Source organism: Triticum urartu, chromosome 6A (assembly GCF_056163025.1).
Source record: "Triticum urartu cultivar PI428250 chromosome 6A, HENAU_Tu73, whole genome shotgun sequence".
Taxonomy (NCBI): Eukaryota; Viridiplantae; Streptophyta; class Magnoliopsida; order Poales; family Poaceae; genus Triticum; species Triticum urartu.
The window spans coordinates 503,374,421-503,399,177 of record NC_141878.1 but is presented as its reverse complement, the minus strand read 5'-3'; positions in this window follow the sequence as shown (position 1 = coordinate 503,399,177).

The following is a 24,757-nucleotide window of genomic DNA, read 5'->3' as shown; positions in this document are numbered from 1 at the left end:
GTCTTCAAAGTCTTCTGGTACAGCTCCTTCATCAGCAACGCAATCTATCGTCGCAAAATAATAACGAGAAAATAAGGCAATAATAAAACAGAAAAACCAAATTGCTCCGAAAAATGTCAACTCATTGTTGTTAAATACTAGGTTGAAAACTAAGAAGGGGAAAATTCCTAGTTTTGGATTTGGAGTAGCAGAATAGGAGAGATGGATTTACAAAGGCATATTTAAATGCTTAAGATCACATTTAAATATTTACAGTGAAGAAAAGGTTGTTGGATTTGAATGAAAGTTGCACCATTAAATAGGTTGCAATATTTTAGGAATTTAGGAATTGGAATTAATTTATTTGGACATATATTTTATCCTGTGGAATTTTTGGAAAAGTGACAGAAAAGAAAAAGGAAAAGGGGCACTGTGCAACTGGGCTAGAAGCACCACAGTGCAGCAGGCCCAGATGGGTTTCAGCCCACGCGAGGCTGCCACGTCGAAGGCGTAAAGGCAAAATACGCCTTCAGCCGATGCATCGAACTGGTACGCGCGCACGTGCGTTTTAAACCTGACGGGTGGGTCCCACCCATCAGGGCGTGAGGCTGACGGACAGGGCCCACGGCCGTCGTCATCTACCTCTGTACAGAGGCGACGGCGAGCTCGGCGGCGCCGATACGGGGCACGGGAGGATGCGTGGGTGGTACCGTTGTGCTCAGGAAGGATCCGCCGTTCGGATGGAGGTGGAGTTGGTCGCCGGGGTGGCCTGCTTCGCCGGCGACGAGGTCTTTCGGCGGAGGATCTTCGGGTGGTGGTCGTTCCGGTCGACTCTGGCTTCAAATGAGGCGGGGAAGAGAGGGGAAATGATCAGTGGGAGGAGGCGGTTTCAGATTGGGGTAGAGGAGGAGCGGGGGAGGCCTGTACCTCGCGGACTCCGGCGAGCCGAAGCGGCGGAGCTCGAGCTCGATCTCGAGCTCGGGCAGTTCTGGAGAGGAACTGGGGGCGCAGGGGGATGTTTTGGTGGTGTAGAGAGCGAGTGGTGAGGAGAGGAGGGCTCGGGGAGGCCTTTAAGTAGGCGAACGGAGAGGTGCCATGGACCCATGCGTCGGAGAGCTCCTGCTCGTCGCCACGGGGCTCGGGAGGAGCTGGCGCCGTGTCTGGGGTGTTCCTGGGCATGGACTACGCCGAGGGGAGCTAAGGGAGAGAGCGGGGAGGGGTCAGGGACTCGCACGTGTGAGCCACACCATTGGCGCGCTCGGGCGGCCTCTGTTTGCTAGCGCGGAGGCGCGGGGAGGAGGAGAGAGGAAGGGGCCGACCGCGTAGCGTGCTGCGGACGCCGAGGCGCGCGGGGGTGGCCCGAGGTGGTCGGAGGCGTCGGGCAGAGGGCGGCTACAGTACGAGAGCGTACTGTAGCGCGCTCCAGAGCGCCCAAATGGCATGCCATGGCATAAAAAAGGGGAAGTGGGCGTGGCCACTTGTGTCCACTAGTGCTAGGGAGTAGTAAAGAAATGGGATGGTGCATTGGATGCCATGGATGGCCACTGGAGTGAGGAGGGAGGTGAGGAAGAGGGGTACAGGGGCTGTCCAGATGGGTTAATGAGGTGGTTTCACCACTCAATCATTGAGCTGAGATGCAGCCATTGTTAGTGGAGGTAGAGGAGGTCTAGGAGGAGCTGTGGTATAAAGTTGAGCTCAAGGAGAATAGTTTTAGTGGTCAAAATGGGGATTTTTGAAAAGTGGCAGAAGGTGTTTGATAAAGGTTTTGGCAAGCAAATGATTTCCAATTGTCATGAGACTTCACAGGGTGAAATGACACATATAATTAGGGCCTTCCACCAATTTGGAGCTTATTTGGGCAAAGTTGCCAATGCAACTTTTGTAAACCCTAGAAATTAAAGACCATTTCTGGCCTTAAGAAAAAGCTTTTAAATAAAATAGGAAAATAACTTTTAAAATTATCTTTTTGTGGTTTCTGGGTATCCTATATCTAATAGGTTTCAAATATACCTTTTGAAAGATTTTTCACACCTCAAATCAAGTACTTGCAGTGCAAATCTCAATTCAAGGGTTTTTGGAAAACTAATTTTAGAAAATACTTTTTGGCCCAATTATTTTTGTAAGAAAATACTATATTGCACTATACACATGGCATGATAATTGGGCAGAAGTTTGGGGCAAGGAGATGAAGTATAGAAGGAGAAACTATGTTGACTTTAAAGAGCACTTGAAAAAAAACCACAGAGAGAAAACCAACTCCAAAATAAAAAGCCAAATAATGCAAAAGTTTTTGTTGGTCCAATTTTTTCATGCTTTAATAATGCAAATGACATGCTACAAAATGCAGGGTGTGACAGACCTACCCCCCTTACAAGAATCTCGTCCCCGAGATTCCTAAACTAGGCTTTGAAGAGATATGGAAACTCGGATCTAAGGTAGTCTTCACGTTCCCAGGTTGCTTCTGCTTCAGTGTGGTTGCTCCACTGGACCTTGAAGTGCTTGATGGTGCGGCTTCGAGTGCATCGCTCAGCCTCATCCAAAATGCAGATGGGTCTCTTGCGGTAGGTCAAATTGGGCTGAAGGTCAATGGCTTGGTGATCGACGTCCTTGCAAAGATCAGGCTTGTCTGGGACTTGGAGACACTTCCGAAGTTGTGACACGTGGAATACGTTGTGCACATCGGATAGTTCAGGTGGCAGTTCCAACTGGTAAGCCACTTCTCCACGTCGTGCGGTGATCTCGAAGGGGCCGATAAATCTTGGTGCGAGCTTTCCCTTAACGCGGAAACGCTTGGTTCCCTTAAGAGGAGTTACTCGCAGGTATACATGGTCTCCGACTTGGAAGTCTACTTGTCGGCGACGAGTGTCAGCATAGCTCTTCTGTCTGGACTTAGCGGCCTTCAGTTGCTCTCTGACTAGCTGAACTTGCTCTTCTGCTTCACGGAGGATATCGGGCCCAAATACTAGTCCTTCTCCGGTTTCTGACCAATTGAGGGGTGTGCTACACTTTTGACCGTACAATACCTCAAATGGTGCCATCTGGAGGCTTGACTGATAACTGTTGTTGTAGGAGAACTCGGCAAAAGGGAGGCAATCTTCCCACCTAGCTCCATACGCTAAGACACAGGCTCGAAGCATGTCTTCGAGTATCTGATTCACTCATTCTGTCTGACCTCCGGTCTGTGGGTGGAAAGCAGTGCTGAAGGACAACTTGGTCCCCATGGCCTCTTGGAACTTCTTCCAGAACCTTGAGGTAAACTGGGTTCCTCGGTCTGACACAATCTCCTTGGGAACACCATAAAGACTTACGATTCTGTTGATGTATAGAGTCGCTAGCTGGTTGCCATCATAGGTAGTATTCACAGGAATGAAATGGGCTACTTTAGTCAAATGATCGACTATGACCCAGATGGAGTCATGTCCCTTGCTTGACCTAGGTAGTCCGGTGATGAAATCCATTCCGACTTTATCCCATTTCCACTCGGGAACCTTGAGTGGTTGGAGCAATCCAGCAGGTCGCTGATATTCAGCTTTGACCCTTTGGCATACATCACACTTTGCAACGTAGGTGGCAATCTCCCTTTTCATCCCGTGCCACCAAAATCTTTCCTTCAGGTCTTGATACATCTTGGTCCCTCCGGGATGGATGGAATACGGGGTGTCATGAGCTTCTTGCAAGATCAAATTCTTGAGCTCAATCTTGTTGGGTACGGAAATGCGATTCCCAAACCACACAATTCCTTGCTCATCCTCTGAGAATCCTGGGGCCTTGCCTGCCTTGATCTTCCTCTTGATGCCTTCAATACTCTCGTGTCCCTTCTGGGCTGCCTTAACATCATCCATCAGGGTAGGCTTGACTTCAAGGTTGGCTAAGAATCCTGGTGCAACCAGTTCCAACCCGAAGCTTTCAAGTTCTTCATACAAGGCGGGTAGCCTTTCCTTAAGCATAGCATTCAAGGAACATGCCTTCCTGCTTAATGCATCTGCTACCACATTAGCCTTCCCAGGGTGGTATTGAACACTGAGGTCATAATCCTTGATCAATTCTAGCCACCTTCTTTGCCTCATGTTCAATTCCTTCTGAGTGAAAATATACTTCAGACTTTTGTGATCTGTGTATATCTCACACCGCTTCCCTAGGAGGTAATGTCGCCATGTTTTCAGGGCATGAACTACAGCTGCCAACTCGAGGTCATGAGTAGCATAGTTCTCTTCATGAGGTCGTAGTTGCCTTGAAAGGTAAGCTACGACTCTGCCTTCTTGCATCAGAACACCTCCCAGTCCAGTTCTCGACGCATCACAATATATCACAAACTCCTTGTGTATATCTGGTGTGGCCAGAACTGGGGCGGTGGTCAATCTCTTCTTCAGCTCTGGGAAGCTTTCTTCGCACTTCGGCGTCCATTCAAACTTCTTGTCCTTCTTCAAGAGCTGAGTCATGGGTCGGGCAATGCTTGAGAATCCTTCAACGAACTTGCGGTAATATCCCGCGAGTCCGAGGAAGCTTCTGACTTCCTTCACATTGCTTGGGGATTGCCATTCAGTCACGGCTTCAATCTTAGCGGGATCGACCGACAATCCTTCTTTGGTCAAAACATGACCCAAGAATCCAACCTCATGCAGCCAAAATTCGCACTTGCTGAACTTGGCATACAGTTGGTGCTCTCGAAGCTTGTCTAGGACCATCCTCAAGTGTTGCTCGTGATCTTCTTCCGTCTTTGAGAAGACAAGAATGTCATCAATGAAGACAACGACGAACTTGTCCAAATATTCCATGAAGACCTTATTCATGAGATACATGAAGTAAGCTGGGGCATTGGTCAATCCAAAGGACATGACCGTGCACTCATACAGGCCATATCTGGTTACAAATGCCGTCTTTAGAATATCTTGGGGTCTGATTTTCAGCTCGTAGTACCCAGATCTGAGGTCGATCTTGGAGAACACCTTGGCCCCATTGAGTTGATCAAACAGATCTTCAATCTTGGGAAGTGGATACTTGTTCTTGATTGTAACTTCATTGAGGGAGCGGTAGTCAATGCATAAGCGGATGGTACCGTCCTTCTTTGCCAAAAGCAGAACAGGCGATCCCCAAGGGGAGGCACTAGGGAGGATAAATCCCTTCCTCAACTGCTCTTCCAGTTGCTTCTTCAACTCTGCTAACTCTTCTGATCCCATTCTATAAGGCTTCTTATAGATGGGTGCTGCTCCGGGTATGAGCTCGATGATGAACTCAATGTCTCGGTCAGGAGGCATTCCCCGTAGCTCATCAGGAAAGACATCGGGGTATTCGCATACCACCGGCACTTGCTCCAATCCAACTTCTGACAGACAGTTGACTTGGGCGCCTTGAGCAGAGAAGGGGTTGGGAGCAAACTTAACTTCGACTCCTTGGTCATTGGTTACAGTGACGGTCCGGTTGGCACAATCTAACAAGCCTTGGTGCTTGATGAGCCAATCCATTCCTAAGATCACATCCAAGCCTTGCGATCTTAAGATGATAAGGTCTGCTTGGAAGTCTACCCCATTAATGACAATCCCGACTCCTTTACATCCTATCTTGGCTCTCATCTCTACTCCGGGGGTTTGTACCACCATAGGGTTATTCAGGGGTGTAGGGTTCATGCCACTTTTTAATGCAAACTCTTGGGTGACAAATGAATGCGTGGCTCCAGAATCAAACAAGACAGTTGCAGGTGCTGAGTTAACAAGGAACATACCCAGCACGGCGTCCGGGTCTCCCTGGGCTTCTTCAGCAGTGACGTGATTCACACCACCCTTGCCGTTGTTGGGCGGGTTGCGAGGAGCTTGGTTCCTTGGTGGCATTCCACGGCCTTGCCCTGGGTTCTGTGCATTAGGGCGCGGGGCATCGGGCTTCTTGTTGGGGCACTACTTGAGTTGTGTCCTGCCTAACCACATCCGAAGCAAGTGACTTGATTGGGGTTGCTGCTCTTGCCGGCATTGTTATTGGGGTTGTTGTAAGCTGGCCTGGGGTTGGCATACTGCTGAGGTGGATAGTTGGTGTGGGGTGCAGGAGCTCTTGGCTGCTGATAGGTTGGCTTGACCGGGGCTGGTTGCCACGGGCGAGGCTTCTGGTTGCTGGAGCTACCCTTGCTGATCATCTTGCGCTTACGGGTATCATCCAAAGCACATCGCTTGTCCTCAAGCATGAGTGCCTTGTTCACCAGATCAGGAAAGATCGGGCAGTCACACACCACAAGCGAGTACTGCAGAGTCTGGTTAAGGCCTTCCATGAAGCGCTCCCTTTTGGCAGCATCAGTGCTGACATCTTCAGGGGCATACCTTGAGAGAACACTGAACTTCTGCATGTACTCCTTGATAGTGCTACTACCCTGATTCAGGGCTCGGAACTCACGCTTCTTGATGGCCATGATTCCGGAAGGAATGTGGGCCTTGCGGAATTCTGCCTTGAAGTCATTCCAAGTGATTTTTCGCTCAGCATGCATGGCCTTGAATCCATCCCACCAAGCTCTAGCAGTTCCCCCGAGACAGTGAGCAGCATATGCCACCTTCTCACGGTCCTTAGTGCATCCGACTAGTTCTAGGAGATCCTCAGTGGTGCGGACCCAGTCGTCTGCATCCAGGGGTTCAGCAGTCTCGATGAAGGTGGGTGGTGCATGCTTCTTGAACTCCACCAACATGGAACGTCCGTTGTCGTTTCCCGCCGGCTGGCGGTTAACAGCTTGAGCAATCATCTGGAGGGCTGCAGTGTTGGCTTGGCGTTCCTCTCGGAAGGCTTGGAGAAGCTGAGCCATGTCCATGTTTGGAGGTGGTGGCGGTGGTGGAACTTGTCCTCGGGTTTGGTCCTGACTGGCTCCTTCTCCGGCTTCTTGCTGCTGGATAGAGGTACCAGTACGAGTTACAACAGGCATCCTGTTGGAGCGGTCAAGGTCTTATGATTGGGAAAGATGGGGAAAGCAATATAGATGGGATGCCTAGTAAGGGGGTTGGTATGACACTAATTGTTTTCATGCAAGGGCCAAAAGGCCAAACACATTCATTAAAATCAAAATGGGTGATGTAGTCGCTTACAAGTTCCCGTAGGAAAGTACGACCTCCATCAAACACATCAAAAGCAAACACAACACTACATGGTTTTATATGAACCATTACAAGGACTCGACTTCGCATAGGGGTACACGACCTATCCTACTGTAGGGGTTACTAACGGGCATATCCGGGTTGCGAATGATGCCTAAGTGGTGGATTGCTCGGTCGTGTAGTCTGGCTCTTCTGGGTCTTCCTCCTCGTCATTGGTGGCCTGACTTTCCTCTTCACTTGAAGGGGTGGGGGAGTGGAGGAGCTCAACACGGCGTTACTTTGTCGGTGGTGCGAAGAGCTTGCGGTATTCCTTTGCGCTCATGCGGTGTTGCTGTGGGGGTCCTTCATCCTCTGGGGGTCTTCCGCCTCGGTATGCGATTGCGGGCTGACTAGGGGGAGCACCTTCCTTCTTGATCCTATCCGTCTTCTATTGTGCTTGGCGAAGAAGTGCCTTGGTCTCATGAAGTTCCTTTCGGAGTTCCATTGATTCCGAGGCCAAGTGTTGTGCCAAACTATCGGCACAAGGGCTGAAGTAGGTCTGGAATTGGAGTGGAAGTCCTTCTTCTAATGGTGGAGCTGGTGCACTGCTCTCATCCTCACCTTCCTTCCGATAAGGCAAGAAGCGGGTTGCCAACTCGTCTGCCATCTCTGGAAGAAGGTCTCGGAGGCGGGTGAGTGCCTTGAGGGTTGCCGTCTCGATGGCAAGAACTAGTGTTGCCATCTGGGGTCCCTCGAAGACCCAGCTTCTTGGAGAGTCATTAGCCTTCATGATCACTTCCACATGATACTCCGTCTCGGTGTCATTGATCCAATGCTCATGGTAGGTGAAAATGGGGGCTCGGTGGTACTGGCACTTCTTGAGGCTATCCTCGAGAAGCATGGGAAACCCGGTGGTCAGGAAGAGTCTTCGAGTACGGCAGCCATCTATAAAGGTTGAATGGGAGAGGTCAATCAGGGAAATATATCTTGGGTTGAGTAAGCTTTAGAAAAGAAGAGAAGTTTAGATGGTCTCAAGCTAACTAACGTCCATGCTAACTAAGGCTTCCTACAGTCGGGATGGCTCTGATACCAGCTCTGTGGGGACCCCGACTCATAAGTCGTGATCACCGGATGCACGTGTACAGTGATCCCAGAGATCAATGCTCACTGAACACACAAAAGCTGAATAACAAGAGTCTTACATCCATACATACCGTCTTACACAAATTATGACCATTATGGTCAAGTCTTACATAGATAAAGCCTTAAGGGCTGAACATCAAATGAAACACAAGCAACGGAAATCTTCGTCGATAAGTAGAACCCATGCCATCTGCCTTAACCCTACAGGCATTCTGACTGGGAAGCATCCTAGTTCGCATGTTCGTCTCCAAAGAATTCTTCTTTGAACTCCTGTTCTTCCATGCCTGGCCAATTAAATAACTAGTGGCAAGCCAATGAGTACTTTGAATGTACTCGCAAGCAACCCATGTTTTGGTTCAAGGTACAACAATGCATGATATAGGTAATTTTTTGCGGAAAGCTAGTTTTGAGTGCAATGACATGTTCAACAACTTGTAAGACATGCATAAGGAGAACTCAAGTAACCATGAGGACAGGTTACGGATATCAACATAAATAGAGTGGGCATCAACCCAACTCAATCATGTCAAGTCCTTTGACATGACCCAAGTAGTTCTTCCCACTTATCCAAACACACACACTGGTTTGAAAACACGTGGACGTAGTTTAAGCAGCACCGCCCAACTGTCCTTGACCGTGGACACGGCTATTTGAATAGTTTTACACTCTGCAGAGGTTGCACACTTTACCCACAAGATCCGGGGAACTTTCGTGTCATCCACGACCCGCGGTACCTCAGTACCCGGGGTAAGCACCCGATCACTATCTTTCCCTAGACGACACTAAAAAGGAGTCCACTCGTTGTTCCATATCCTCACGATGTACATCATACGAGACTCACTCGAGATCGTAACATCCGAGAGGGGACACAACGGTGTATCCGGTGCCCTGTGAAAACAGTCATGGCCGCCCTACCTGGCACGACCCCGTCCCGAGAGAGCGCACCAACAACTCTCCCGTCACTAGTAATGCGGGCTCCAAGCTAGTATCGGCCTAGGTAATCAATAATGCCCTTTCCCATACAAGGGTAGAGTGGTTGCGCATGTAAGGTTGGGACAGTCGACAAATCTTAAATCTAATCCGTTTTCGAAAACAACACGCACACTTGCCTCGGTACACCATTTCGTCATCAAGTGGTTACCCAACTCATCATCTCCCTCGGGCATAAGTGGCACCCGACGGGGTTTTCGAAAAGTCCTTTGAAAAATACTTTGCCTCCATCACTATGCATATACCCGTCCCTTTTGCGTAGCACTACTTAGCATCCTATCTACTTCCCACCGGCATAACCCTCGTAAGAAGGTAGGGTCATGCATCATGCAAGTATCAACAAGGAGGAAAATGAAGGCAACCCAGCAAAGTGGCTACCATCTCACCATGATTCCGATGCAACAATATTAAAGTGCTATATGAAATGCATAAAAAGGGTTTCATAGACATGGTCAAAGGGCTGCTTGCCTGGCTCAGCAAAGTCTTCTGTGTCTTCAAAGTCTTCTGGTCCAGCTCCTTCATCAGCAACGCAATCTATCGTCGCAAAATAATAACGAGAAAATAAGGCAATAATAAAACAGAAAAACCAAAGTGCTCAGAAAAATGTCAACTCATTGTTGTTAAATACTAGGTTGAAAACTAAGAACGGGAAAATTCCTAGTTTTGGATTTGGAGTAGCAGAATAGGAGAGATGGATTTGCAAAGGCATATTTAAATGCTTAAGATCACATTTAAATATTTACAGTGAAGAAAAGGTTGTTGGATTTGAATGAAAGTTGCACCATTAAATAGGTTGCAATATTTTAGGAATTTAGGAATTGGAATTAATTTATTTGGACATATATTTTATCCTGTGGAATTTTTGGAAAAGTGATAGAAAAGAAAAAGGAAAAGGGGCACTGTGCAACTGGGCTAGAAGGACCAGAGTGCAGCAGGCCCAGATGGGTTTCAGCCCACGCGAGGCTGCCACGTCAAAGGCGTAAAGGCAAAATACGCCTTCAGCCGACGCAGCGAACTGGTACGCACGCGCGTGCGTTTTAAACCTGACGGGTGGGTCCCACCCATCAGGGCGTGAGGCTGACAGGCAGGGCCCACGGCCGTCGTCTACCTCTGTACAGAGGCGACGGCGAGCTCGCCGGCGGTGATACGGGGCACGGGAGGATACGTGGGTGGTACCGTTGTGCTCAGGGAGGATCCGCCGTTCGGATGGAGGTGGAGTAGGTCGCCAGGGTGGCCTGGTTCACCGACGACGAGGTCTTTCGGCGGAGGAGCTTCGGGTGGTGGTTGTTCCAGTCGACTCTGGCTACAAACGAGGCGGGGAAGAGAGGGGAAATGATCAGTGGGAGGAGGCGGTTTCAGATTGGGGTAGAGGAGGAGCGGGGGAGGCCTGTACCTCGCGGACTCCGGCGAGCCGAAGCGGCGGAGCTCGAGCTTGATCTCGAGCTCGGGCAGTTCTGGAGAGGAACTGGGGGCGCAGGGGGATGTTTTGGTGGTGTAGAGAGCGAGTGGTGAGGAGCGGAGGGCTCGGGGAGGCCTTTAAGTAGGTGAACGGAGAGGTGCCATGGACCCATGCGTCGGAGAGCTCCTGCTCGTCGCCACGGGGCTCGGGAGGAGCTGGCGCCGTGTCTGGGGTGTTCCTGGGCATGGACTACGCCGAGGGGAGCTAAGGGAGAGAGCGGGGAGGGGTCAGAGACGCGCACGTGTGAGCCGCACCATTGGCGTGCTCGGGCGGCCTCTGTTTGCTAGCGCGGAGGCGCGGGGAGGAGAAGAGAGGAAGGGGCAGACCGCGTAGCGTGCTGCGGACGCCGAGGCGCGCGGGGGTGGCCCGAGGTGGTCGGAGGCGTCGGGCAGAGGGCGGCTACAGTACGAGAGCGTACTGTAGCGCGCTCCAGAGCGCCCAAATGGCATGGCATGGCATAAAAAAGGGGAAGTGGGCGTGGCCACTTGTGTCCAGTAGTGCTAGGGAGTAGTAAAGAAATGGGGTGGTGCATTGGATGCCATGGATGGCCACTAGAGTGAGGAGGGAGGTGAGGAAGAGGGGTACAGGGGCTGTCCAGAGGAGTAAATGAGGTGGTTTCACCACACAATCATTGAGCTGAGATGCAGCCATTGTTACTGGAGGTAGAGGAGGTCTAGGAGGAGCTGTGGTATAAAGTTGAGCTCAAGGAGAATAGTTTTAGTGGTCAAAATGGGGATTTTTGAAAAGTGGCAGAAGGTGTTTGATAAAGGTTTTGGCAAGCAAATGATTTCCAATTGTCATGAGACTTCACAGGGTGAAATGACACATATAATTAGGGCCTTCCACCAATTTGGAGCTTATTTGGGCAAAGTTGCCAATGCAACTTTTGTAAACCCTAGAAATTAAAGACCATTTCTGGCCTTAAGAAAAAGCTTTTAAATAAAATAGGAAAATAACTTTTAAAATTATCTTTTTGTGGTTTCTGGGTATCCTATATCTAATAGGTTTCAAATATACCTTTTGAAAGATTTTTCACACCTCAAATCAAGTACTTGCAGTGCAAATCTCAATTCAAGGGTTTTTGGAAAACTAATTTTAGAAAATACTTTTTGGCCCAATTATTTTTGTAAGAAAATACTATATTGCACTATACACATGGCATGATCATTGGGCAGAAGTTTGGGGCAAGGAGATGAAGTATAGAAGGTGAAACTATGTTGACTTTAAAGAGCACTTGAAAAAAAACCACAGAGAGAAAACCAACTCCAAAATAAAAAGCCAAATAATGCAAAAGTTTTTGTTGGTCCAAATTTTTCATGCTTTAATAATGCAAATGACATGCTACAAAATGCAGGGTGTGACATCCCCCCTCTGGCAGGGTGCCAGAACAGGGTCCCGATTGGTTTTTGGTGGCTACAGAGGCTTGCGGCGGCAGAACTCCCGATCTATTCTTTTCCCCGATCGTTTTAGGGTATATGGGTATATGTAGGAGGAAGAGGTACGTCGGTGGACCTCCGGGCTGTCCACGAGGCAGGGGGCGCGCCCTAGGGGGGTGGGTGCTCCCCCCACCCTTGTGGGTAGCCCGGGACTCCCTTGGTGCAACTCCGGTACTCCGTGGGCTTCTTCTGGTCCAAAAATAGGTTCCGTGGAGTTTCGGGTCTATTGGACTCCGTTTGATATTCCTTTTCTTCGTAACACTGAAATAAGCAAAAAAAACAGCAATTCTGGGCTGGGCCTCCGGTTAATATGTTAGTCCCAAAAATAATATAAAAGTGGATAATAAAGCCCAATATTGTCCAAAACAGTAGATAATATAGCATGGAGCAATCAAAAATTATAGATACGTTGGAGACGTATCATGCGACTGCCAGGCGTTCATAACATCTTGAGTTGCTGGGAAAATGGGTGCTTCACCTAGCGGTGCTTCAAGGACATATGCTTTCTTGGCAGCTATGAGGATGAACGTCAAGTTACGGACCCAATCTCTATAGTTGCTACCATCGTCTTTCATCTTAGTTTTCTCTAGGAACGCATTGAAGTTGAGGGCAACATTAGCATGGGCCATTTGATCTACAAGACATATTGTAAAGATATTTTAGACTAAGTTCATGATAATTAAGTTCATCTAATCAAATTATTTAATGAACTCCCACTGAGATAGACATCCCTCTAGTCGTCTAAGTGATACATGATCCGAATCGACTAGGCCGTGTCAGATCATCACGTGAGACGGACTAGTCATCAACGGTGAACATCTCCATGTTGATCGTGTCTACTATACGACTCATGTTCGACCTTTCGGTCTCTCGTGTTCCGAGGCCATGTCTGTACATGCTAGGCTCGTCAAGTCAACCTAAGTGTTTTGCATGTGTAAATCTGGCTTACACCCATTGTATGCGAACATTAGAATCTATCACACCCGATCATCACGTGGTTCTTCGAAACAACGAACCTTCGCAACGGTGCACAGTTAGGGGGAACACATCTCTTGAAATTTTAGTGAGGGATCATCTTATTTATGCTACCGTTGTTCTAAGCAAATAATATGTAAACATGACAAACATCACATGCAAATCATAAAGTGACATGATATGGCCAATATCATCTTACGCCTTTGATCTCCATCTTCGAGGTGCGACATGAACACCATCGTCACCGGCATGACACCATGATCTCCATCATCATGATATCCATCATCGTGTCTTCATGTAGTTGTCTCGCCAACTATTACTTCTACTACTATGTCTAACAGTTAGCGATAAAGTAAAGTAATTACATGGCGTTTTCATTGACACGCAGGTCATACAATAAATTAAGACAACTCCTATGGCTCCTTCCGGTTGTCATACTCATCGACATGCAAGTCGTGATTCCTATTACAAGAACATGATCAATCTCATACATAACATATATCATTCGTCACATCCTTTTGGCCATATCACATCACATAGCATACCCTGCAAAAACAAGTTGGACGTCCTCTAATTGTTGTTGCATGTTTTACGTGGCTGCTATGGGTTTCTAGCAAGAACATTTCTTACCTACGCAAAAGCCACAACAGTGACATGTCAATTGCTATTTACCCTTCACAAGGACCCTTTTCATCGAATCCGATCCGACTAAAGTGGGAGAGAAAGACACCCGCTAGCCACCTTATGCATCAAGTGCATGCCAGTCGGTGGAACCAGTCTCACATAAGCGTACGTGTAAGGTCGGTCCGGGCCACTTCATCCAACAATGCCGCCGAATCAAGATAAGACTAGTAACTGTAAGAAAATTGAACAAATCATCACCCACAATTGCTTTGTTTTCTACTCGTGCATAGAATCTACGCATAGACCTAGCTCTGATAACACTGTTGGGGAACGTAGCAATAATTCAAAAAAATCCTACGTGTCACCAAGATCAATGTAGGAGATGCTAGCAACGAGAGAGTGGGGGTGCATCTTCATACCCTTGAAGATCGCTAAGCGGAAGCGTTGCAAGAACACGGTTGGTGGAGTCATACACGCAGCGATTCAGATCGCGGTCGATTCCGATCTAAGCGCCGAACAACAGCGCCTCCGCGTTCAACACACATACAGTCGGGGGACGTCTCCTCCTTCTTGATCCAATAAGGGGAGGGGAGAAGTAGAGGGAGAACTCCGACAGCACGACGGCGTGGTGGTGATGGAGCTCGTGGTTCTCCAGCAGAGCTTCGCCAAGCACTATGGAGGAGGGGGTGTTGGAGAGGGGGAGGGGCTGCGCCAGGGAAAGGGTGTGGCAGCCCTCCCACCCCCACACTATTTATAGGGGCAAGGGAGAGGGTGCCGCCCCCTAGATGCATCTAGAGGGGGGCAGCCAAGGGGAGGCTTGCCCCCCAAGCCAGGTGGGTGGGCGCCCCTTCTAGGGTTTGCCCCAACCCTAGGTGCATGGGCCCTAGGGGGGAGTTGGTGCCCGGCCCACCTAGGGGCTGATTCCCCTCTATATTCAGCCCATAGGGCCCTTCGGGGCAGGTGGATGATACGTCTCCAATGTATCTATAATTTTTGATTTTTCCATGCTATTATATATTCTGTTTTGGATGTTTAATGGGATTTATTATACACGTTTATATTATTATTGGGACTAACCTATTAACCGGAGGCCCATCCCAAATTGCTCTTTATTTTGCCTATTTCAGTGCTTCGGAGGAAAAGAATATCAAACGGAGTCCAAACGGAATGAAACCTTTGGGAACTTGATTTTTGGAACAAACGTGATCCAGAGGACTTAGAGTGGGCGTCAAGCAATCAACGAGGAGGCCACGAGGCAGGGAGGTGCGCCTGCCCCCCTAGGCGCGCCCCCACCCTCGTGGGCCCCTTGTAGCTCTCCTGACCGACCGCTTTCGCCTATATATACTCATATACCCTGGAAACATCAGATACAGAGCCAAAACCCTATTTCCACCGTCGCAACCTTCTGTACCCGTGAGATCCCATCTTGGGGCCTTTTCTGGCACTCCACCGGAGGGGGCATTGATCACGGAGGGCTTCTACGTCAACACCATAGCCTCCCCGATGATGTGTGAGTAGTTTACCTCAGACCTTCCGGTCCGTATTTATTAGCGAGATGGCTTATTCTCTCTCTTTGGATCTCAATACAAAGTTCTCCTCCATTCTCTTGGAGATCTATTCGATGTAACTCTTGTTTTGCGGTGTGTTTGTCGAGATCCGATGAATTGTGGGTTTATGATCAAGATTATCTATGAACAATATTTGAATCTTCTCTGAATTCTTTTATGTATGATTAGTTATCTTTGCAAGTCTCTTAGAATTATCAATTTGGTTTGTCCTACTAGATTGATCTTTCTTGCAATGGGAGAAGTGCTTAGCTTTGGGTTCAATCTTGCGGTGCTCGATCCCAGTGACAGTAGGGGAAACGACACGTATTGTATTGTTGCCATTGAGGATAAAAAGATGGGGTTTATATGATATTGCATGAGTTTATCCCTCTACATCATGTCATCTTGCTTAAAGGGTTACTCCGTTCTTATGAACTTAATACTCTAGATGCATGCTGGATAGCGGTCGATGTGTGGAGTAATAGTAGTAGATGCAGGCAGGAGTCGGTCTACTTATCACGAACGTGATGCCTATATACATGGTCATACCTAGATATTCTCATAACTATGTTCAATTCTATCAATTGCTCGATAGTAATTTGTTCACCCACCGTAATACTTATGCTATCTTGAGAGAAGCCACTAGTGAAACCTATGGCCCCCGGATCTATTTTCCATCATATTAATCTCCTGTCAACTAGCTATTTCTTGAACCGTTTATTTTGCAATCTTTACTTTTACTCTTTATCATAAAAATACCAAAAATATTATCTTATGATCTCTATCAGATCTCACTTTTGCAAGTGGCCGTGAAGGGATTGACACCCCTTTATCGCGTTGGTTGCAAGGTTCTTATTTGTTTGTGTAGGTGCGTGGGACTTGAGCGTGGTCTCCTACTAGATTGATACCCAGGTTCTCAAACTGAGGGAAATACTTATGCTACTTTACTGCATCACCCTTTCCTCTTCAAGGGAAAACCAACACAGTGCTCAAGAGGTAGCAAGAAGGATTTCTGGCGCCGTTGTCGGGGAGTCTATGCACAAGTCAAGACATACCAAGTACCCATCACAAACTCTTATCCCTCGCACTACATTATTTGCCATTTGCCTCTCGTTTTCCTCTCCCCCACTTCACCCTTCCGTTTTATTCGCCCTCTCTTTCTGCTTGACTTACTTTCTCCATGTGTGAATCAAAAAGGTTAGGGGTTCTGCCTTGGATAATCCCTCTATCCTCTCTAAGCTCATAAACCATGATGCTATAGAAAGACCTACCGGGGTCATCAATGAGAGTCAGAATAATTTTGATGAAGATGATCCCGGAATATTTCGTTATTTACTTGATGAGTCCTTAAAAGATGCTTGGGATAGGTTACTAAGAATCCGGGCCAGCTTTGTGCCCCAATACCAAATCGAAATATACTTAAAAAGCTTTTATGTTGCCTTACCTTCATTGTTTAAGCACGTCCTAGACTCTATTTTTGAAGACGGATTTCTTGAAGGGGATGCCGTAGATACCTATGAAAAGATGAAAACCATATTTGGGCACCCCATGAATGAGAAGGTCGAATCTACCTCTCTTTTGTTTTCCTATCAAAACGAAACTATCAAAGAGATGAAGGCTAGCTTAGATGCAAACTTTCGTAATGTGCTTAATCTTTCTTCTACCATTAATGGTCATGTCCTCTTTCAGAATAGAAAGATTAATGCTATAGAAAATCAGTTTTCCCTTTTCTTCCCGAAAGCCAAAGATGGCAATACTTAGATCTATCCTTGCTTTTATGCCTAGCTAGGGGCGTTAAACGATAGCGCTTGTTGGGAGGCAACCCAATTTTATTTTTGTATTTTGCTTTTTTGCTTCTGTTTAGGAATAAATATTTGACCTAGCCTCTGGTTAGATTTTTTTAATGTTTTAGTTAGTGTTTGTGCCAAGTAAAACCTATAGGATCTTCTTGGATCATAGTTATTTGATCTTGCTGAAAATTCCAGAAACTTTCTGTTCACTAAAACAATTGTTAAAAATCACCAGAACGTGATGAAATACTGATTCCAATTCCAGTAGATCAATAAACAAATTATCTAGGTCTTACTATTTTGGTAGACTTTCTGAGTCACGGAAGTTTGCGTTAGTTACAGATTACTACAGACAGTTCTATTTTTGACAGATTCTGTTTTTCGTGTGTTGTTTGCTTATTTTGATGAATCTATGGCTAGTAAAAGAGTTTATAAACCATAGAGAAGTTGGAATACAGTAGGTTTAACACCAATATAAATAAAGAATGAATTCAATGCAGTACCTTGAAGTGGTGTTTTCTTTTCTTTCGCTAATGGACCTCATGAGATTTTCTGTTGAGTTTTGTGTTGTGAAGTTTTCATGTTTTGGGTAAAGATTTGATGGATTATGGAACAAGGATTGTAAAGAGCCTAAGATTGGGGATGCCCAAGGCACCCCAAGGTAAAATTCACGGACAACCAAAAGCCTAAGCTTGGGGATGCCCCGGAAGGCATCCCCTCTTTCGTCTTCGTCCATCGGTAACTTTACTTGATGCTATATTTTTATTCACCACATGATATGTGTTTTGCTTGGAGCGTCTTGTATGATTTGAGTCTTTTATTTTTAGTTTACCACAATCATCCTTTCTGAATACACCTTTATGAGAGAGACACACATGATTCGGAATTTATTAGAATACTCTATGTGCTTCAGTTATATCTTTTGAGCTATATAGTTTTTGCTCTAGTGCTTCACTTATATCTTTTAGAGCATGGTGGTGGTTTATTTTATAGAAATTATTGATCTCTCATGCTTCACTTATATTATTTTGCGAGTCCTACAAAACAGCATGGTAATTTTCTTAAATTGTGAAACTAGTCCTAATATGATAGGCATCCAAGATTAGTAAAAACTTTCTTATAAGTGCATTGAATACTATGAGAAGTTTGATGCTTAATAAGTGTTTTGAGATATGAAGATGGTGATATCAGAGTCATGTTTGTTGAGTGGTTATGAATTTGAGAAATAGTTGCGTTAAAGTTTGTGATTCCCGTAGCATGCACTTATGGTGAACCGTTATGTGATGAACTCGGAGCATGATTTATTTATTGATTGTCTTCCTTATGAGTGGCGGTCGGGGACGAGCGATGGTCTTTTCCTACCAATCTATCCCCCTAGGAGCATGCGCGTAATACATTATTTTGATAACTAATAGATTTTTGCAACAAGTATATGAGTTCTTTATGAATAATATTGAGTCCATGGATTATAAGCACTCTCATCCTTCCACCATTGCTAGCCTCTCCAATACCGCGCACTTTTCGCCGGTATCATACACCCACCATATACCTTCCTCAAAACAGCCACCATACCTACCTATCATGGCATTTCCATAGCCATTCTGAGATATATTGCCATGCAACTTACCACAGTTCCGTTTACTATGACATGCTCCATCATTGTCATATTGCTTTGCATGATCATGTAGTTCACATCGTATTTATCATACATGTCGCTCTTGATTCATTGCATATCCCGGTACACCGCTGGAGGCATTCATATAGAGTCATATTTTGTTCTAAGTATTGAGTTGTAATTCTTGAGTTCTAAGTAAATAAAAGTGTGATGATCACTATTGGAGCATTGTCCCATGTGAGGAAAGGATGATGGAGACTATGATTCCCCCACAAGTCGGGATGAGACTCTGGACTAAATAGAAAAAAAGAGGCCATAAAAAAAAGAGAGAAGGCCCACCAAAAAAATGAGAGAAAAGAGAGAAGGGACAATGTTACTATCCTATTTCCACACTTGTGCTTCAAAGTAGCACCATGATCTTCATGATAGAGAGTCTCCTATGATATTACTTTCATATACTAGTGGGAATTTTTCGTTATAGATCTTGGCTTGTATATTCCAATGATGGGCTTCCTCAAATTGCCCTAGGTCTTCGTGAGCAAGCAAGTTGGACGCACACCCACTTAGTTTCTTTCGTTGAGCTTTCATACACTTATAGCTCTAGTGCTTCCATTGCATGGCAATCCCTACTCACTCACATTGATATCTATTAATGGGCATCTCCATAGCCCGTTGATACGCCTAGCTGATGTGAGACTATCTTCTCCTTTTTGTCTTCTCAACAACCACCATTCTATTCCACCTATAGTGCTATATCCATGGCTCACGCTCATGTATTGCGTGAATATTGAAAAAGTTTGAGAATATCAAAAGTATGAAACAATTGCTTGGCTTGTCATCGGGGTTGTGCATGATTTAAATATTTTGTGTGGTGAAGATAGAGCATAGCCAGACTATGATTTTGTAGGGATAACTTTCTTTGGCCATGTTATTTTGAGAAGACATAATTGCTTTGTTAGTATGCTTGAAGTATTATTATTTTCATGTTAATATTAAACTTTTATCTTGAATCTTTCGGATCTAAATATTCATGCCACAATTAAGAGAATTACATTGAGAATTATGCTAAGTAGCATTCCACATCAAAAATTCAGTTTTTATCATTTACCTACTCGAGGATGAGCAGGAATTAAGCTTGGGGATACTTGATACGTCTCCAACGTATCTATAATTTTTTATTGTTCCATGATATTATATATTCTGTCTTGGACATTTAATGGGCTTTATTATACACTTTTATATTATTTTTGGGACTAACCTATTAAACGGAGGCCCAGCCCAAATTGTTGTTTTTTTTGCCTATTTCAGTGTTTCGAAGGAAAAGAATATCAAACGGAGTCCAAACGGAATGAAACCTTCGGCAACGTGATTTTTGGAACAAACAAGATCCAGAGGACTTGGAGTGGATGTCAAGCAATCAACAAGGAGGCCACGAGGCAGGGAGGCGCGCCTGCCCCCTGGGCACGCCCCCCACCCTCGTGGGCCCCTCGTAGCTCTCCTAACTGACCTCTTTTGCCTATATATACTCATATGCCCTGGAAACATCAGATACGGAGCCAAAACCCTATTTCCACTGCCGCAACCTTCTGTACCCGTGAGATCCCATCTTGGGGCCTTTTCCGGCACTCTGTCGGAGGGGGCATTGATCATGGAGGGCTTCTACATCAACACCATAGCCTCTCTGATGATGTGTGAGTAGTTTACCTCAGACCTTCGAGTCCATAGTTATTAGCTAGATGGCTTCTTCTCTCTCTTTGGATCTCAATACAAAGTTCTCCTCGATTCTCTTGGAGATCTATTCGATGTAACTCTTCTTTTGCGGTGTGTTTGTCGAGATCCGATGAATTGTGGGTTTATGATCAAGATTATCTATGAACAATATTTGAATCTTATCTAAATTCTTTTATGTATGATTGGTTATCTTTGCAAGTCTCTTGGAATTATCAGTTTGGTTTGGCCTACTAGATTGATCTTTCTTGCAATGGGAGAAGTGCTTAGCTTTGGGTTCAATCTTGCGGTGCTCGATCCCAGTGACATTAGGGGAAACGACACGTATTGTATTGTTGCCATCGAGGATAAAAATATGGGGTTTATATCATATTGCATGAGTTTATCCCTCTACATCATGTCATCTTGCTTAAAGCGTTACTCCGTTCTTATGAACTTAATACTCTAGATGCATGCTGGATAGTGGTCGAGGTGTGGAGTAATAGTAGTAGATGCAGGCAGGAGTCGGTCTACTTGTCACAGACGTGATGCCTATATACATGATCATACCTAGATATTCTCATAACTATGCTCAATTCTATCAATTGCTCGACACCCACCGTAATACATATGCTATTTTGAGAGAAGCCACTTGTGAAACCTATGGCCCCCGGGTCCATTTTCCATCATATTACTCTCCCGTCAACTAGGTATTTCTTGCACCGTTTATTTTGCAATCTTTACTTTTACTCTTTATCATAAAAATACCAAAAATTTTATCTTATCATCTGTATCAGATCTCACTTCTGCAAGTGGCCGTGAAGGGATTGACAACCCCTTTATCGCGTTGGTTGCAAGGGATTGACAACACTTTCGGCGACCAAATAAGGACTTCCCATATATAAATCTTCATCTCCTGACCATTCTAAAACTCCTCGTGACGTCTAGGATCTCATCCGGGAGTCCGAACTGTCGGATTTCAGACCTAAATAATTTGTTACCTCTACATCTACCTTTGGAATTAGTTTTAGACCTAAATAATTTCTCAGATTTCGGGTTCCGGCAGACCCTTGAGGTTCGAACACTGGGGTGCGTGCGGAGATCTCTCCCCTACTGATCTATGTCAGATCCTCTCGTGTGAACTGAGATGAAAATGATGAACAACACAAGGGACACGGGGTTTATACTGGTTCGGGCCACCGTTGTGGTGTAATACCCTACTCCAGTGTGTGGTGTGGTGGATTGCCTCAGGGGCTGATGATGAATAGTACAAAGGAAGAACAGCCTCACGAGAGGTGTTCTTGAGCTGGTGCAATGAACTACTTGGGTGAGTTCGACCGCCTCTCTATCTATCCTTGCCTCTTGATCAGATTAGACTAGATGCCTCTACTCTATGGTGGCTAGCTCTATTTATAGAGGCCCTGGGCCTCTCCCCGAAATAATGAGCGGGAAGGGCGCCAACAATTGGCCATTTTGAAGGGGAACATCTAGTACAAGTTATCCTGACTACAGGTGGTCTTCGGCTGCCAAAAGCCCTGGTGGTGACGCCGTCTTGGGCTCCACGGTGACCTCCGTCCAGCTGCCTGGCTGGTCTTGGTCTTGTTGCACTGGAATGGTAACGTTTGCCTGATACCTTGGCCTGAGCTTGCCTCCTTTGCACCAAAGGGGAAACAAGGACTCTGCGCAGGGCGGCGGCCGCCTGGCGCCTGCCTGGCCTTTATCGTCATGGCTTGCGTCACTGGATCCTCGCGAGGTCCCCTTGCATTGATGTCTCCGCCTCCTCGCGAGCCTGCCTGATGAGGCCACTCCTAAGGAAGCTCTCTGTCATCCGCCCCGCGAGGCTTGGCCCCTCGCGAGGGTCTTGAGCTTGTTTTGATGAAGATGGGCCACGCTGGGCCCCTGCTTGAGCCACGCCGCAGGCAGCAGGCAGGCAAGTCTGGGGACCCCAGTTCCTAGAACACCGACAGTAGCCCCCGGGCCCAAGGCGCGCACGGGCTTGGCTTAGCAAAGAAGCGAAGGGGCAAGCACGAAGCGCCGCGGGCCCTAACAGCCTGCGGCCTTGGGTGCCGCGTGGCGGTTGATTGGACATGGGCGTCTGCGCTTCCCCACGACGCCTTGGCAATGGCACGACTTGACAAGTCCCTGCATGCAGAGATATGGGTCATGATTACCTGTGATCATGGTGCTCGGCGGTTGGTCTTCCCCGGTTATAAGTACGGGGCTGCGTGAGCTCCGTCAGTTCGCCCCTTTCTGCTTCTCCTCCTCTTCTCCTTGGCCACTCGCCGTTCTCATGGCTCCGAAGAGGTTCTCAGCCACAGAGAAGGGAAAGGCCTGCCAGGCAGGGCCCGACTTCTCCCCGGCCAAGCGTGGCCAGGGTCGTCCTCGCAAGCATCCCGCGGTCCCCGTAGCGGCTTCCCGCGGCCACGGAGGCGGTTCCCTGCGTGGTGGTGAGCGCTCAGCTGCCAAGGGGAGGCATGCCATGACCGTGAGGCCCCCCAGGCTGCGGTTTCGCTCGATAGAGGTGCTGCCGGAGTTCGTTGTGTGGTCGGCGGACCCGACCAACACCTGGCTCCAGCTCCCCCGCTTCTTCATCGGTGAGCTGCCGACCAGCGCCGGGTGCGGCTTCTGGCTCCAGGCGGACAGTTGCTGCAGCAAGGCCTTCTCGGCTTCGCTGGAGGTCTCCCCTTCTGGAAACGGGGCCCTGACTCGCGGCTGGCAAACGTTTGCCCGCGCGCGCGGCCTCAGTCAGCGGTGCGCCCTACACTTCAAGTTCGATGGTGATGCCACCCTCTACATGAGGTTGTTTGGGGAAGATGGTCGCCGTGCTGGGTGTTGCCCCGAAGATGGTGGCCGCGGCCCCCTGCCCAGCCCCGGTACCGACCAGGATGAAGACGGCGCCAGGCGTGCTGGTGGCGGTGCCCGGGGCTTGCCAAGTTTCGGCGACTCTCCCTCAGGAAGCAGCTTCTCCAGCGGTGGCCGCGACCAGCCCCCGCGCCGTCGCGCCCGCCCGGGTGAAGGCAGTGGGTCCACCTGCCGCCTTGCCCCGGTGAAGCTAGAGGGGGCGTCCGCCTGAGCCCCAGGAGCAGCCTGAGCTTTTGCTGTAGGTTGGTGTAGGACAGGCCGTGTCCATTTTGTTTCCTTCCCTTCCTGCGTAAGAAGAAGGTAGTACAGGGCCCTGTGGGGGCGTGTTAGAACTGTTGCTGCCAACTGTCGTGTTGCTTTTGCCATTTCCGCGCTATGTTTCTGTGATGCGTGCCCATGTGTGGGAGTCATTTGAGCTTGGTGGAGCTTGACGCGGCCCTTGCCTCCCGAGGCGGAGGCCCCGCCGTGAGCTTCATGCCCTGCAAAGATTAGTTAGAGGGGCAACCTTTGATCCCGGTGGCGGGGGCGATCAGCCCAGGTCCTGCGTTCGTGTCGCGATGCCCGTGAGGCATGGACTTGGAGGGTTACTTCCGCAGAGGACTCAGGCAGGAAAGCTCCAGAGGATCGGGGCAGAAGACGCTCGCAAGGGCGCCCGCGATCATCCCTCGTGAGACTTGTGCGAGAGAAAACGAGGCGAGTAGATGAAAAAGACAGAGAGCCACAAGCCAGGAACGCCAACAACTCCAATAAGACTTCAAACGGGAATCAACACGCCAATTGTAGAAAGCAAATGAAAAAGCCGCGTCCGGCACCTATTCTAGTCTTCGACGTCTTCTCACCAGCGCGGAGCTAAGTGCTGCCACTGGGCGTGGGCGGGAGCCCCCGAGGCCCAAGGGCGGCACTCCGGAGACTCCGGGGCATGTACACCCCCACTCATTATTACGTGAGAGTGTCACGGGTGGCGAGCTTCACAGGCGTTTGCCTTCTTCGCAGGCACCGGGCCTTTTCCGAAACGCGATAGCTTCACATGCATTGGCCTTCTTCACAGACACCGGGCCTTTTCCAAAACGCGATAGCTTCACAGGCATTGGCCTTCTTCACAGGCACCAGGCCTTTCCTAGGTGCTAGACCTCGCTCAGGGGTAGAACTTCCGGAGATGTTGAATGTTCCACGCGTTCTGGATGGGTGCTCCCTCCGGAGTCTCCAAGTGCGCGGAGCCAGGCCTGGAAACATGAACAACCTTGAACGGGCCCTCCCACATGGGAGAGAGCTTGTGCAGCCCCTCCCTGGAGAGAACCCGTCTGAGCACGAGATCCCCTACCTCGAGGGTCCTTGGGCGGATGTTGCGGCAGTGGTATCATCGTAGCGCCTGTTGATACCTTGCCGCTCGTAGTGCGGCTTCTCGACGGCGTTCCTCCCCCAGCACGAGATCCGTCCCCCGCATGGCGTCCTGCTGAGCCTCGTCGAACTCCAGGACCCATGCGGAGCGACGCCTGACCTCGTGAGGGAGAACAGCCTTTGCTCCGTAGATGAGGAAGAGCGGGATCTCGCTAGTCGGCTTGGTCACGGTCGTGCGGATGGACCACAACA